The 13279-nt window shown below is 45.5% G+C and overlaps 2 protein-coding genes across 8 annotated transcripts in view; one reads left to right on the top strand and one right to left on the bottom strand.

Annotated features, from left to right (window-relative positions):
* Positions 1-11398, bottom strand: part of cryzl1 (crystallin, zeta (quinone reductase)-like 1) — a 69072-nt gene extending 57674 nt beyond the window's left edge. For 2 of the 3 annotated variants that reach the window (XM_068041140.1, XM_068041142.1), the window contains exon 1: positions 11174-11398. The gene's annotated coding sequence lies outside the window, so the exon portion shown is untranslated. Of the gene's footprint in view, positions 1-11169 lie in introns of all 3 variants that reach the window. The other variant, XM_068041141.1, reaches the window with a different exon arrangement.
* Positions 11399-11773: 375 nt separating this feature from the next.
* The window catches only part of itsn1 (intersectin 1 (SH3 domain protein)), a 237636-nt gene continuing 236130 nt past the window's right edge, over positions 11774-13279 (top strand). For 4 of the 5 annotated variants that reach the window (XM_068041136.1, XM_068041137.1, XM_068041133.1 and 1 more), the window contains exon 1: positions 11774-11982. The gene's annotated coding sequence lies outside the window, so the exon portion shown is untranslated. The remainder of the gene's footprint in view (positions 11983-13279) is intronic. The other variant, XM_068041138.1, reaches the window with a different exon arrangement.

Genomic DNA, 13279 nt, shown 5'->3' with positions numbered 1-13279 from the left:
GGCTCCCCAGCTTGACGGTAATGGTAGAGTGGTGAATATGCTGAGCCATAAGGTTACAGATTGTGGTTGAATACAACTCTGCTTCTGCTGATGACCCACAGCGCCTCATGGATGTCCAGTTTTGCATTGCTAGATCTGTTCAAAATCTAGCCCATTTAGCACGGTGGTAGTGCCACACCTTGTCAGCAGACATGGTCTCTTCAGACTACTAGAAAAGATTGGATGTCCACCAGAGCTACTAAGTATCATCACCTCATCCCATGACAATATGAAAGGCACAATTCAGCATAGTGGTGCCTCATCAGACCCCTTTCCTATCCTGAGTGGCGTGAAACAGGGTTGTGTTCTCGCACCTACACTGTTTGGGATCTTCTTCTCCCAGCTGCTCTCTCGTGTGTTCAAGTCTTCAGAAGAAGGAATTTTCCTCCACACAAGATCAGGTGGCAGGTTGTTCAACCTTGCCTGTCTTAGAGTGAAGACCAAAGGACGGAAAGTCCTCATCAGGGAACTCCTCTTTGCTGACGATGCTGCATTAACATTTCACACTGAAGAGTGTCTGCAGAGACTCATCAACAGGATTGCGGCTGCCTGCAACGAATTTGGCCTAACCATCGGCCTCAAGAAAACGAACATCATGGGACAGAACGTCACAAATGCCCCATCCATAAATATCGGCGACCACACTCTGGAAGTGGTTCAAGAGTTCACCTACCTAGGCTCAACTATCACCAGTAACCTGTCTCTCGATGCAGAAATCAACAAGCGCATGGGAAAGGTTTCCACTGCTATGTCCAGACTGGCCAAGAGAGTGTGGGAAAATGGTGCACTGACACGGAACACAAAAGTCCAAGTGTGTCCTCAGTACCTTGCTCTACGGCAGCGAGGCCTGGACAACGTACGTCAGCCAAGAACGACGTCGCAATTCATTCCATCTTCGCTGCCTCCGGAGAATCCTTGGCATCAGGTGGCAGGACCGTATCTCCAACACTGAAGTCCTCGAGGCAGCCAACATCCCCAGCATATACACCCTACTAAGCCAGCGGCGCCCGAGATGGCTTGGCCATGTGAGCCGCATGGAAGATGGCAGGATCCCCAAGGACACATTGTACAACGAGCTCGTCACTGGTATCAGACCCACCGGCCGTCCTTGTCTCCGCTTTAAAGACGTCTGCAAACGCGACATGAAGTCCTGTGACATTGATCACAAGTTGTGGGAGTCAGTTGCCAGCGATCGCCAGAGCTGGCGGGCAACCATAAAGGCGGGGCTAAAGCGTGGCAAGTCGAAGAGACTTAGCAGTTGGCAGGAAAAAAGACAGAAGCGCAAGGAGAGAGCCAACTGTGTAACAGCCATGTCAATCAATTTTATCTGCAGCACCTGTGGAAGAGTCTGCCACTCTAGAATCGGCCTTTATAGCCACTCCAGGCGCTGCTTCACAAACCACTGACCACCTCCAGGCGCTTATGCATTGTCTCTCGAGACAAAGAGGCCAAAGATGAAGATGGAGAGGAGATGAGTGCCACACAACACTGAGGGTACCCTCAGTGTAAAAACAGGACTTCAACTGCACAAGGACTGTGCGGTGGTCACTCCTACAAATACCGTCATGGACAGATGCATCGGCGGTAGGTAGACTGGTGAGGACGAGGTCAAGTAGGTTTTACTCTCTTGTTGGTTCCCTCAACACCTGCTGCAGACCCAGTCTAGCAGCTATGTCCTTTGGAACGCAGCCTGTTCGGTCAGTTGTGGTGCTACCAAGCCACTCTTGGTGATAGTCATTGAAGTCCCCCACCCAGAGTACATTTTGTGCCCCTCAGTGTTTCTTCCAATTGGTGTTCAACATAGAGAAGCACTAATTCATCAGCCAAGGGGACTGGGGCGGTGGGGGGGCGGGGCAGTAGGTGGTAATCATCAGAAGGTTTCCTTGCTCATGTTTGACCTGATGCCATGAGACATCATGGTGTCCGGAGTCAATGCTCAGCACTCCCAAGGCAACTCCCTCCTGACTATATACCACTGTGGCGCCGCCACATCTGGTGGGTCTTTCCTGCTGCTGGTACAAGACATTTTCAAGGATGATGACTGTCTACATGGTATGATTCCGTGAGTATGGCTATGTCAGTCTGTTGCTTGACTCATCTCCCATTTGTGGCACAAGCCCCCAAATGTTAGTGAGGGGGACTTTGCAGGATCAACAGGGCAGGGTTTGCTGTTGTCGTTTCTGGGTGGTCCGTCCAGTTTCATTTCTTTCCTTAGGCTTTGCATTGGTTTGATACAACTGAATGGCTTGCTAGGCCATTTCAGAGGGCATTTAAGAATCAACCACATTGCTGTGGGTCTAGAGTCTATGCTAGACCAGGTAAGGACAGCAGATTTCCTTCCCTAAAGGACATTAGTGAACCAGATGGGTTTTTACAACAATCAACAATGGTGTCATGGTCACCACCAGACCAGCTTTTTTTCAAATTCCAGATTTATTAATTGAATTCAAATTCCACCATTTGCCATAGTGAGATTAAAACCCCAGCTCTGGGTTACTACTCTAGCAACGTTACCACTACGTCGCCGTCACCCCCTGATGATAATAATGAAGGATGCTTTGCTGGAAGCAATAAACAAAAAGAACACAGAAAATTCTAGAACTTCACAGCAGCTCAGTCAACTCCTGTAAAGAGAAAAGACAGAGTGCCAAACCCTTCCTCAGAACTGAAAACTGAAGGTTAATCAAGCCATTTCTACCTTGCAAAAGAGACTTTATTATCTTTCAGTTTTCAGTCCTTTCTTTCCTAGCAGTAATTTGTTCGGACAGTGTCAACCTCATTCTTCGTGGATGGACCCTACAGAACAAAGTGCTGGTAAAGCAGCAGGAATTGCAACTCAATTAGCTGCCGTGTTAAAGGAAGTTATAAGGGTGTGGAATAGAAAATGACAATGGTGCAGCAACAAGTGGGTATTCTGCAATCGGAGTTTAAACAAGACATATATTTTACAGACCAAAGGAAAATACTGCTGATGCTGGTAATTTGAAATAAAAACAGAAGATGCTGAAAATACTCAGCAGGTCAGGTAGCATCTGTGGAGAGAGAAACCAAGTTAACGTTTCAGGTCGATGATGAAAGGTTATTGACCTGAAACATTAACACTGTTTCTCTGTCAGCCGTGGCTCAGTTGGTGGCACTCACGTCTGAGTCAGAAGGTTGTCAGTTCAAGCCCCACTCCAGTACCAGAGCACAAAAATTAAGGCTGACACACCAGCGCAGTACTGATGGGAGTACTGCACTATCGAAGGTGCTGTATTTCGGATGAGATGTTAAACTAATGCCCCATCTGCATTCAAAAAAACCAAGGCACTATTTCAAAGAAGAGCAGGGGAGTATTCCCTGATGTCCTGGCCAATATTTCTTTCCTCAACCAGGATCACAAAAACAGATAATCTGGTCAGGATCATATTGCACAAATTGGTTGTTGCATTTCCAACAACAGTGACTGCACTTCAAAAGTACTTTATTGGCTGTAAAGCACTTAGGATGTCCTGCGGTCATGAAAGGCGCGATATAAATGCGAGCCTTTCTTCCTCTCCGCAGATGTTGCCTGGCCTGAAGATTTCAAGCATTTTCCATTTTTATGTATTCTACAGAATTACTGCAGAATTGCTAAATATTACAAGGGGAGGCAGCTAAGAACTCATTGCCATGTCGTTCATCACTCATGATTAAATTTCACGCTTTAAGATATTTGGAGCCTGGGACCCTAGCATTTTTGTATAACAGCATCTCGTATGGGAATCAAGACTGGAGACCGCAGCCCCCAGCCTCTACTCATGGTATTTAGTGCTAGAAAGTGGGAATCTGTAGACATTGGGTGAAAACAAGATTGGGCTTGGAAATGGTTCTGTGACCACAATTGATTAATTAGCTGGAGTCATGTTGAGACATACATGAAAAATAGCCACTTAAGTTGAGGTACAGAAGTGCTAGTACCCATGGAACTACGGCGTACTGTGAATCACCATTTTAACTAGAGACACAAAATTGTGGGAACAAATAAAAAACTGTAAAATCAATCTTTGTTATAGGCACACAAAGGCAGCCTGGTAACCACTGTGACAATTCACATACAGGCCACTGTAAATTAGAATAGTTATTGAAGGATTACAATGAATTGGCTGCTGCAAAAACAAAAACAGCTGCTGTATGATTAAGATGAACTGACGGCAGCTTCATTTAAAAAAAAAAATCGGTTCATGGGATGTGGGTGTCGCTGGCTAGGCCAACATTTATTGCCCATCCCCAATTGCCCTTGAGATGTTATTGGTGAGCTGCCTTCTTGAACCACTGCAGTCCATGTGGGGTACCTGGTTCCAAATCAGGATGATGTATGGCTTGGAGGGGAACTTGCAGGTGGTGGTGTTCCCATGCATCTGCTGCCCTAGTCTTTCTAGGTGATGGAGGTCGCGGGTGTGGAAGGTGCTGTATAAGGAACCTTGGTGCGTTGTTGCAGTGCATCTTGTAGATGGTACACACTGCTACCGCTGTGCGTCGGTGGTGGAGGGAGTGAATGTTTGTGGATAGGAAGCCAATCAAGCGGGCTACTTTGTCCTGGATGGTGTCGAGCTTCAGGAGTGTTGCTGGAGCTTTACCCATCCAGACAAACGGAGAGTATTCCATCACACTTTTAACTTGTGCCTTGGAGATGGAGGACAGGCTGTGGGGAGTCAGTAGGCGAGTTACTTGCCGCAGGATTCCTAGCCTCTGACCTGCTCTTGTAGCCATGGTGCTACTCCAATTCAGTTTCTGGTCAATGGTAACCCCCAGGATGTTGGTAGTGGGGGAAATTCAGCGATGGTAATGCTATTGAATGTCAAGGGGAGATGGTCAGATCCTCTCTTGATGGAGATGGTCATTGCCTGGCACTTGTGTGGCACGAATGTTACTTGCCACTTATCAGCCCAAACCTGGATGTTGTCCAGATCTTGCTGCATTTCTGCACGGACTGCTTTAGTATCTGAGGAGTCGCGAATGGTGCTGAACATGGTGCAATCATCAGCAAATATCCCCATTTCTGACCTTTTGATGGAAGGAAGGTCATTGACAAAGCAGCTGACGATGGTTGGGCCGAGGACACTACCCTGAGGAACTCCTGCGGTGATGTCCTGGAGCCGAGATGATTGACCTCGAACAACCACAACCATCTTCCTTTGCACTAGGTATGACTCCAACCAGCTGACAGTTTTCCCCAATTCCCTTTGACTTCAGTTTTGCTAGGGCTCCTTGATGCCATACTCGGTCAAATGCTGCCTTGATGTCAAGGGCAATCACTCTCACCGTACCTTTTAAGTCTGGACTGTAATATTCTGAGGTTGTTATATTACTATGATATTTAAATTATCACCTAACTGCAATTTATGTTAGTACCTATAGTTTCTTCTGGGTAACTGCCAAGATAAAGAACAGAGCTAGTACATTTACAGTCCAGTCACAGGTTCAAGCACAGATTAATCTAAATTACAGACCACTTTGTCAATGTACATGCACAATGACAATATGTGGCTTTTTTATTGTGCATAACAGCAATTTAAAGGGCAAATAGGACATTGAATCCACAAATTGAACCAACTGATTCAAAGCAGGGAGCCAACTAAGCTAGAATAGGTAAATGCTTAATACATTTAAGAACATAAGAAATAGGAGCAGGAGTAGGCCATTTGGGTCCCAAAACCTGTTCTGCCATTCAATAAGATCTTTGCCTCAACTCTACTTTCCTGCCTGTTCCCCATAACCCTGACTTAAAATAGTAAGAGATATATTGTAGAATTTCTGTCAAAAATGGCATCGCTGATTGCAGCCTCAGCAGCAACTGGGATGTCAATGAATATCAGCTGATAACAGAATTAGGCTCATGGTTTTTTTAAAAAAACATGATGTTCAAACACTGGAGTTCTTCCCAGTATCCTGGCCAATATTTATCACTCAACCAATGTCGTTAAAAACAGATTATCTGCTCATTATCTCATTTCTGTTGGAGAGACTTTATAGTGTGTAAATGGCTGCCACAGTTCCTAACTGCAATTCAGAAATGTTGAATTGGCTATGAAGTGTTTTGAGATATCCTGAGATAGTGAAAAGCGCTAAGTAGATGTAAGTCATTCTTTCTTCTTTCTGTTCCACCAACTCCACAGATATTCTGTTCTACAATTCCATCTAGCTCACAAAGTTGAATACATTTTCCAATTTTCTTTTCACAAGCTGTTGAGTTCCCTAGTTCTTAAATCCTGTAACGAACAAAATAATTTTCTTAAATCTGAATTCTTCTTACCACGAATGGCTTGAAGATCTGTGCCAAAGTCCACTCTCATTCTCTTCAGAAAGTTACAAAGGTAAACAATTTTTCGTCATTCCTTAGACCTCTAAATTCACGAATCAGCCTTATAGCCCTCCTCTGCACTTCCTCCAATAATTCTACGTCTTTAACATGATGATGAAAACCCAACACAGTACTCCAAAAACAGACTCATCTGGGCTAGATAAATCCCCTTGTAAATCACACCATCACGGATAAACATACCAACATTTTATGCTTTCATCACCACATGCAGAAAGTGAACAATTAAAATAAGCACACCTTCTCAAGGGCAATTAGGGATGGGCAATAAATGCTGGCCTGGCCAGTGATGCCCACATCCCATGAATGAATAAAGAAAAAGAAATCCCCTTACGCCCCACCTCAATGAATTTCGCGTTTGGTAGGATGTTGAGCTCTTCTTCCACCACCTCCGGGCTCACTTCTTTGACCAGGAGTCATCCCCCCGATCAGCGGACCCATTCACCCGCCTCCAGCATTCTCCCTCTACCTGGACCCCTTCTTCTGGCTTCATACCCGCTCTTGATCTTTTTATTGAAAACGCTGGCGAGACGTCGGCCCTCTCAATTTCTCTGCCCCCCTCACTCACTCTAACCTGTCTCCCTCTGAAGTTGCCGCACTTCGTTCTCTCAGGTCTAACACCGACATTGTCATCAAACCTGCAGACAAGGGTGGTGCGGTTGTTGTCTGGCGTGCAGAGGCTCAGCACCAACTCTGACACTTCTTCCTACTTCCTCCTGGACCATGACCTCACCACCAAACATCAAGCGACTGTCCACAGGACTGTCACTGACCTCATCTCCTCTGGAGATCTTCCCTCTACAGCTTCCAACCTCATAGTCCTACAACGCCGGAGATCCCGCTACTACCTCCTTCCCAAAATCCACAAACAGGACTGTCCCGGCAGACCCATTGTTTCAGCCTGTTCCTGCCCCACTGAACTTATTTCTTCCTATCGTGACTCTATCTTTTCTCCCCTCATCCAGTCTCTTCCCACCTACATCCATGACTCTTCTGACGCCCTATGTCATTTTGGCAATTTCCAGTTTCCTGGCCCCAACCACCTCCTCTTCACTATGGACGCCCAATCTCTCTACACCTCCATCCCCCACCAGGACGGTTTGAGGGCTCTCCGCTTCTTCCTTGAACAGAGGCCCAACCAGTCCCCATCCACCATCACCCTCCTCCACATGGCTGAACTTGTTCTCACATTGAACAACTTCTCCTTCAACTTCCTTCAAGTACAAGGTACCCGCATGAGTCCTAGTTATGCCTGTCTTTTTGTGGGATATGTCGAACATTCCTTGTTCCAGTCCTACTCAGGCCACCACTCCCAACTCTTTTTCTGGTACACTGATGACTGTATTGGTGCCGTTTCCTGCTCCCACCCGGAACTGGAAAACTTTATCAACTTTGCTTCTAATTTCCGCCCTTCTCTCACCTTCACATGGTCCATCTCCAACATTTCCCTTCCCTTCCTCAACTCTCTGTCTCCATCTCTGGGGATAGGTTGTCTACTATTATTCATTATAAGCCCACTGACTCCCACAGCTACCTCGACTACACTTCTTCACACCCTGCCTCCTGCAAGGACTCCATTCCATTCTCCCAGTTTCTCTGTCTGTGACGCATCTGCTCTGATGATGCTACCTTTCATGATGGCGCTTCTGATGTGTCTTCCTTTTTCCTCAACTGAGGATTCAACTGTGGTTGTCAGGGCCCTGAACCGTGTCCGGCCCATTTCCTGCACCTCTACCCTCACCCCTTCCCCTCCCTCCTAGAACCGCAACAGGGCTCCCCCTTGTGCTCACTTTCCACCCCATCAGCCTCCACATCCAAAGGATCATCCACTGCCATATCCGCTGCCTTCAGCGTGATGCCACTACCAAACGCATCTTGCCCTCCCTTCCCCTGTCAGCATTCCAAAGAGATCATTCCCTCCGTAGCACCCTGGTCCACTCCTCCATTACCCCACCAACTCGTCCCCTTCCCACAGCAGCTTACCCTGCAATCGTAGGAGGTGTAATACCTGCTCATTTACCTCCTCTCTCCTCATTATTCAAGGTCTCAAACACTCCTTTCAGGTGAAGCAGCGATTTACTTGTACTTCTTTCAATTTAATATACTGTATTCGCTGCTCACAATGTCATAGAGTTTTACAGCATAGAAACGGGCCCTTCAGCCCAAAGCGCCTGCGCCGACCATCAAGCACCCACCCGATCTAATCCCATTTTCCCACACTTGGCCCAGAGCCTTGTATGCTATGGCATTTCAAGTGCTCATCTAAATACTTCTTAAATGTTGTGAGGGTTCCTGTCTCTACCACCTCTTCAGGCAGTGTGTTCCAGATTCCAACCACTCTCCGGGTGAAATTTTTTTTCCTCAACTCCCCTCTAAACCTCCTGCTCCTTACCTTAAATCTAAGCCCCCTGGTTATTGACCCCTCCGCTAAGGGAAAAAGTTCCCTCCTATCCATCCTATCAATGCCCCTCATAATTTTGTATATCTCCTCAGCCTTCTCCACTCCAAGGAAAACAACCCCAGCCTATCCAGTCTCTCTTCACTACTGAAATGCTCCAGCCCAGGCAACATCCTGGTGAATCTCCTCTGCACCCTCTCCAGTGCAATCTATATGTAGTGTGGTGACCAGAACTGTACACATTACTCCAACTGTGGCCTAATCAGCATTTTATACAGTTCTAACATAACCTCCCTATATTCTATGCCTCGGCTAATAAAGGCTAGTATCCCGTATGCCTTTCGAACCACCTTATCTACCTGTGCTGCTGCCTTCAGTGATCTATGGACAAGCATCCAAAGGTCCCTATGACCCTCTGTACTCCCGAGGGTCCTACCATCCATTGTCTATTCCCTTGCTTTGTTAGTTCTCCCAAAGTGCCAGCTCACACTTCTCAGGATTAAACTCCATCTCCCACTGCTCTGCCCATCTATATCGTCCTGTAATCTAAGGCTTTCCTCCTCACTATTTACGACACCACCAATTTTCATGTCGTCTGCAAATTTACTAATTATACATACTATATTCATGTCTAAATCATTAATGTACACTACAAACAGCAAGGGTCCCAGCACCGATCCCTGCGGTACCCCACTGGTCACAGGCCTCCAATCGCTAAAACAACCCTCAACTATCACCCTCTGCCTCCTTCCACTAAGCCAATTTTGGATCCAATTTGCCTAATTACCCTGGGTCCCATGCGCTCTTACCTTCTTAACCAATCTCCCATGCGGGACCTTTATCAAAAGCCTTACTGAAGTCCATGTAGATTACATCAATTGCTTTACCCTCATCTACACATCTAGACACCTTCACGAAAAATTCAATCAAATTTGTTAGACACGACCACACCAATGTGGTCTCCGCTACACTGGGGAGACCAAACGCAGACTTGATGACTGCTTTGCGGAACACCTCCGCTCAGTCCGAAAGCATGACCACAATTGATTCCGGCTGCTGGCCATTTCAACTCTCCCCACCCACCCCCCCGCGCTCTCATGCTTACATCTCTGTCCCGGGATTGCTGCAGTGTTCCAGTGAACATCAACGCAAGCTCAAGGAACAGCATCTCATTTACCAATTAGGCACGCTATGGCCTGCTGGACTGAACAATGAGTTCAATAATTTTGGAGCATGGCGGTTTCCCCCCCCCCCACTTTTTATTTTTAAGTTATTTTTTCTTTTTCTTTTTTTTTTAAGAGATACAGCACTGAAACAGGCCCTTTCGGCCCACCGAGTCTGTGCCGACCATCAACCACCCCTTTATACTAATCCTACACTAATCCCATATTCCTACCACATCCCCACCTGTCCCTATATTTCCCTACCACCTACCTATACTAGGGGCAATTTATAATGGCCAATTTACCTACCAACCTGCAAGTCTTTTGGCTTGTGGGAGGAAACCGGAGCACCCGGAGAAAACCCACGCAGACACAGGGAGAACTTGCAAACTCCACACAGGCAGTACCCAGAATTGAACCCGGGTCGCTGGAGCTGTGAGGCTGCGGTGCTAACCACTGCGCCACTGTGCCGCCCTTTTTATTTTTTGTGTTTATTTTATTTTAGTTTAGTTTGTTTCTACTGTACCTACCCATTGTTTTGTTTACAGTTTGTGCTTGGGGCCAGGCTGCTCAGTTTTCTGTCCATTAATACCCTCTCTGTACTAATGCTTTGTCTTTCAGCACACCATTAACATACCATTTGCCTTTGCTCCATGACCTTCTGGTCAGTTATTCTCTGTGACCTTGTCCTATCAACACCTTCTCTTTTGTTATCTCTTGCCCCACCCCCCCGACTTTACTTGCTTAAAACCTTTTACATTTTTAATATTTGCCAGTTCTAATGAAGGGTCACTGACCTGAAACATTAACTCTGCTTCTCTCCCCACAGATGCTGCCAGACCTGCTGAATATTTCTAGCATTTCTTGTTTTTATTTCAGATTTCCAGTATCCACAGTATTTTGCTTTTAATTAAAATAAGCAGTTTTTAAAAAATAAATTATTTCCGCTTTGATTCTTAATTAGTTAAGATGTAGGAATGGGAATAACCTACACGTGCAAACTAACTCACAAATCCTAGTTTGTGGTGTGTTGTGTGCAGCAATTATCTTGAAAGTGAAGGCCAAAGGACAAACCCTTGAGCAAAGGTGGGAATATCAATTATTGCTTCATTAGCAATCGCATGCTGACATAAATTGTTATAGAATACGTTACTTTACAACAATAATTTGAAACAAATAAATGACCAGAATACATTGTACCTAGAAGAAAAAATAGGGAAATAACATACTTACTACCGTGATTTTACTCCATCCACACTCTTTAATCTCTGAAATAAATGCTTTAAATCTACAGTAAGTATAGCGTTACTAATTGCTTGATATCACAGGAATGATGAGCTTTCATCACACAGAGGAGGGAGGAACGGCAGTATGAAGCGAAATTAAATAACTCCTTTCATTTATAACCTAAACACCGAGTGCAGCCACAGTGTCGCCATGGTCACTGAGTCACCCTAACCTGACAGCACATCAAAAACAAAAGCACCGCCCTTATGCTCACTCCTGATTCGTCCATTTCCATTGCATGACGGAAAATCCTCTTTATCTATGGTCAACATTGCTGTCAATCAACAGGGCCACCGCCATGCTCAACGAAACAAGTTAGGTTGAATGGAAAGCATAGTTGATCCTGGGTGGGAGGCGGAGCTCCGCACGGCGGCGAGACAACCAAACTTAGCACGAGAGGTTGCCCGCCCTTGCGCCGGTCCTATTGATCAACTTCGCGCGGAGGTGGGCGGTAACGCCCGCTCTGATAGGTGAGACGATTGTCAATCAGAGAGTGAGGTTTTCCGTCGTTTCCGTTTGTTCGGGTTCGGTTGTGCGGGAGCGCGTCGAGTAACGCAAGGAGTGGGGGGCGGGGGGTAAGAGAGCGAGAGCGCGTTACATTCAGACACTAGGCAACGGGCAGAGAGGGGGCGGTTCCTGTCTGTCCTACACCCTGTAACGGCAGATCGGGAAGAAACCTGTCCTCAGAGAGAGACGGCAGGGAGGCCGTGAGCCGCTACTGAAGAGCGACTCTCCGCCAGCCTTTCCGAAATGAGGTAACTGCCTTGCAATGGCTTTGCCTGCAGCCAGGGGATTACTGCCTTCTGATATTTCAGGCACTGTTACTGCAAGCATGTCTCTTTTTAATATATTGTAGTAACTCATTGGTGCTGAGCCTTAAGCATATTTATTTTTGCCTTTATAGCGTTGTTCGTTTGGCTTTCTGTCTACATTAAAAGTAAGGGACATTAAAGTGGAGGAGGTGAGGGGACTTTAGGCAAGGGTATGAGGATATTTGTTGTATGTTATCGTCGCGGTGATTTTTGTTCCTAATTGCCTGGTCCTCCTTGGGCTATAGGAGGATTGCAGGGGTAAAACGTGGTGAATTGAAGGTTTATTTAGACCTTTTCTCTTTGCCTTCTTTTCCCGTTTCCAGCTTCTCGGTTATAGGGTGGATTGGGCCCAGGGAGCAGAGAACATTAAATGTAATCCGATACAAGTGTTTTTGGACCACTGCAAGGAGCGGGTGGTCCTCGTTTTTTTTTCACGTTGTTACTTGATGTAAAGAGTAATTTCTGTATGTTTCGTTGGGCATTTTTGTGCAAATGCCAAGAGTTTTAAGTGCATGGAAACCCAAAGGGTTGTAGATACCTCCTTTTGCCAGTCTTTTTAATCAAATGCATTGAGTAGCATTTAAAGCAGAACTGTGAAACCCCTAAGCATGCTGTTTTGTTTGCGCTAATTGAAAATGAGGAGTAAACGAATGCTACAAGAATAGTACTAAAAGATTTGTTGTTTTCTAAAGTCGTGGTGGGTTCAGCGCCCATTCTATTACTTAAAAAAAAATCAAACTCACCCAGTCTAAAAATGTCTGGTCTTGGCGCTTAATTAATTACAATCTGCTTATAATAACTCCTATCATTTTTAACAATGAAATTTGAGTATGATCGTCATTGTCAGGTTATTAGATTTTAGTTGTATTTAGTGAAATCTGAAATTTAGAATTGTAGCAAACAGATCATAATTATGAATTTTTCAGCAAAATGAGTAACCACCTTGAGATTAGGTTAGACAGTAGAATTGTGGCCATTAATCATGATGATGCAACTGACAGTATAACCTGGTGAGTCTTGCCAAATAAACTACTGAACAATATGATTTATTCTGTAGGTAGTATACTGGTTGAGTATTAATGAACTGGGAAGCATGTGTAAAATGTATTTGCTAACTCATCATTGCCTTTGTCAGTGTTGTGATCATATTAAAATAAAAGCAAAATACTGCAGATGCTGGAAATCTGAAATAAAAACAAGAATGCTGGAAATACTCAGCAGGTCTGGCAGCATCTGTGGA

Source organism: Heterodontus francisci, chromosome 10 (genome assembly GCF_036365525.1).
Source record: "Heterodontus francisci isolate sHetFra1 chromosome 10, sHetFra1.hap1, whole genome shotgun sequence".
Lineage (NCBI taxonomy): Eukaryota > Metazoa > Chordata > Chondrichthyes > Heterodontiformes > Heterodontidae > Heterodontus > Heterodontus francisci.
The sequence above is the reverse complement of the archived record's forward strand: the minus strand, read 5'-3'. Positions and strand labels throughout refer to the sequence as shown.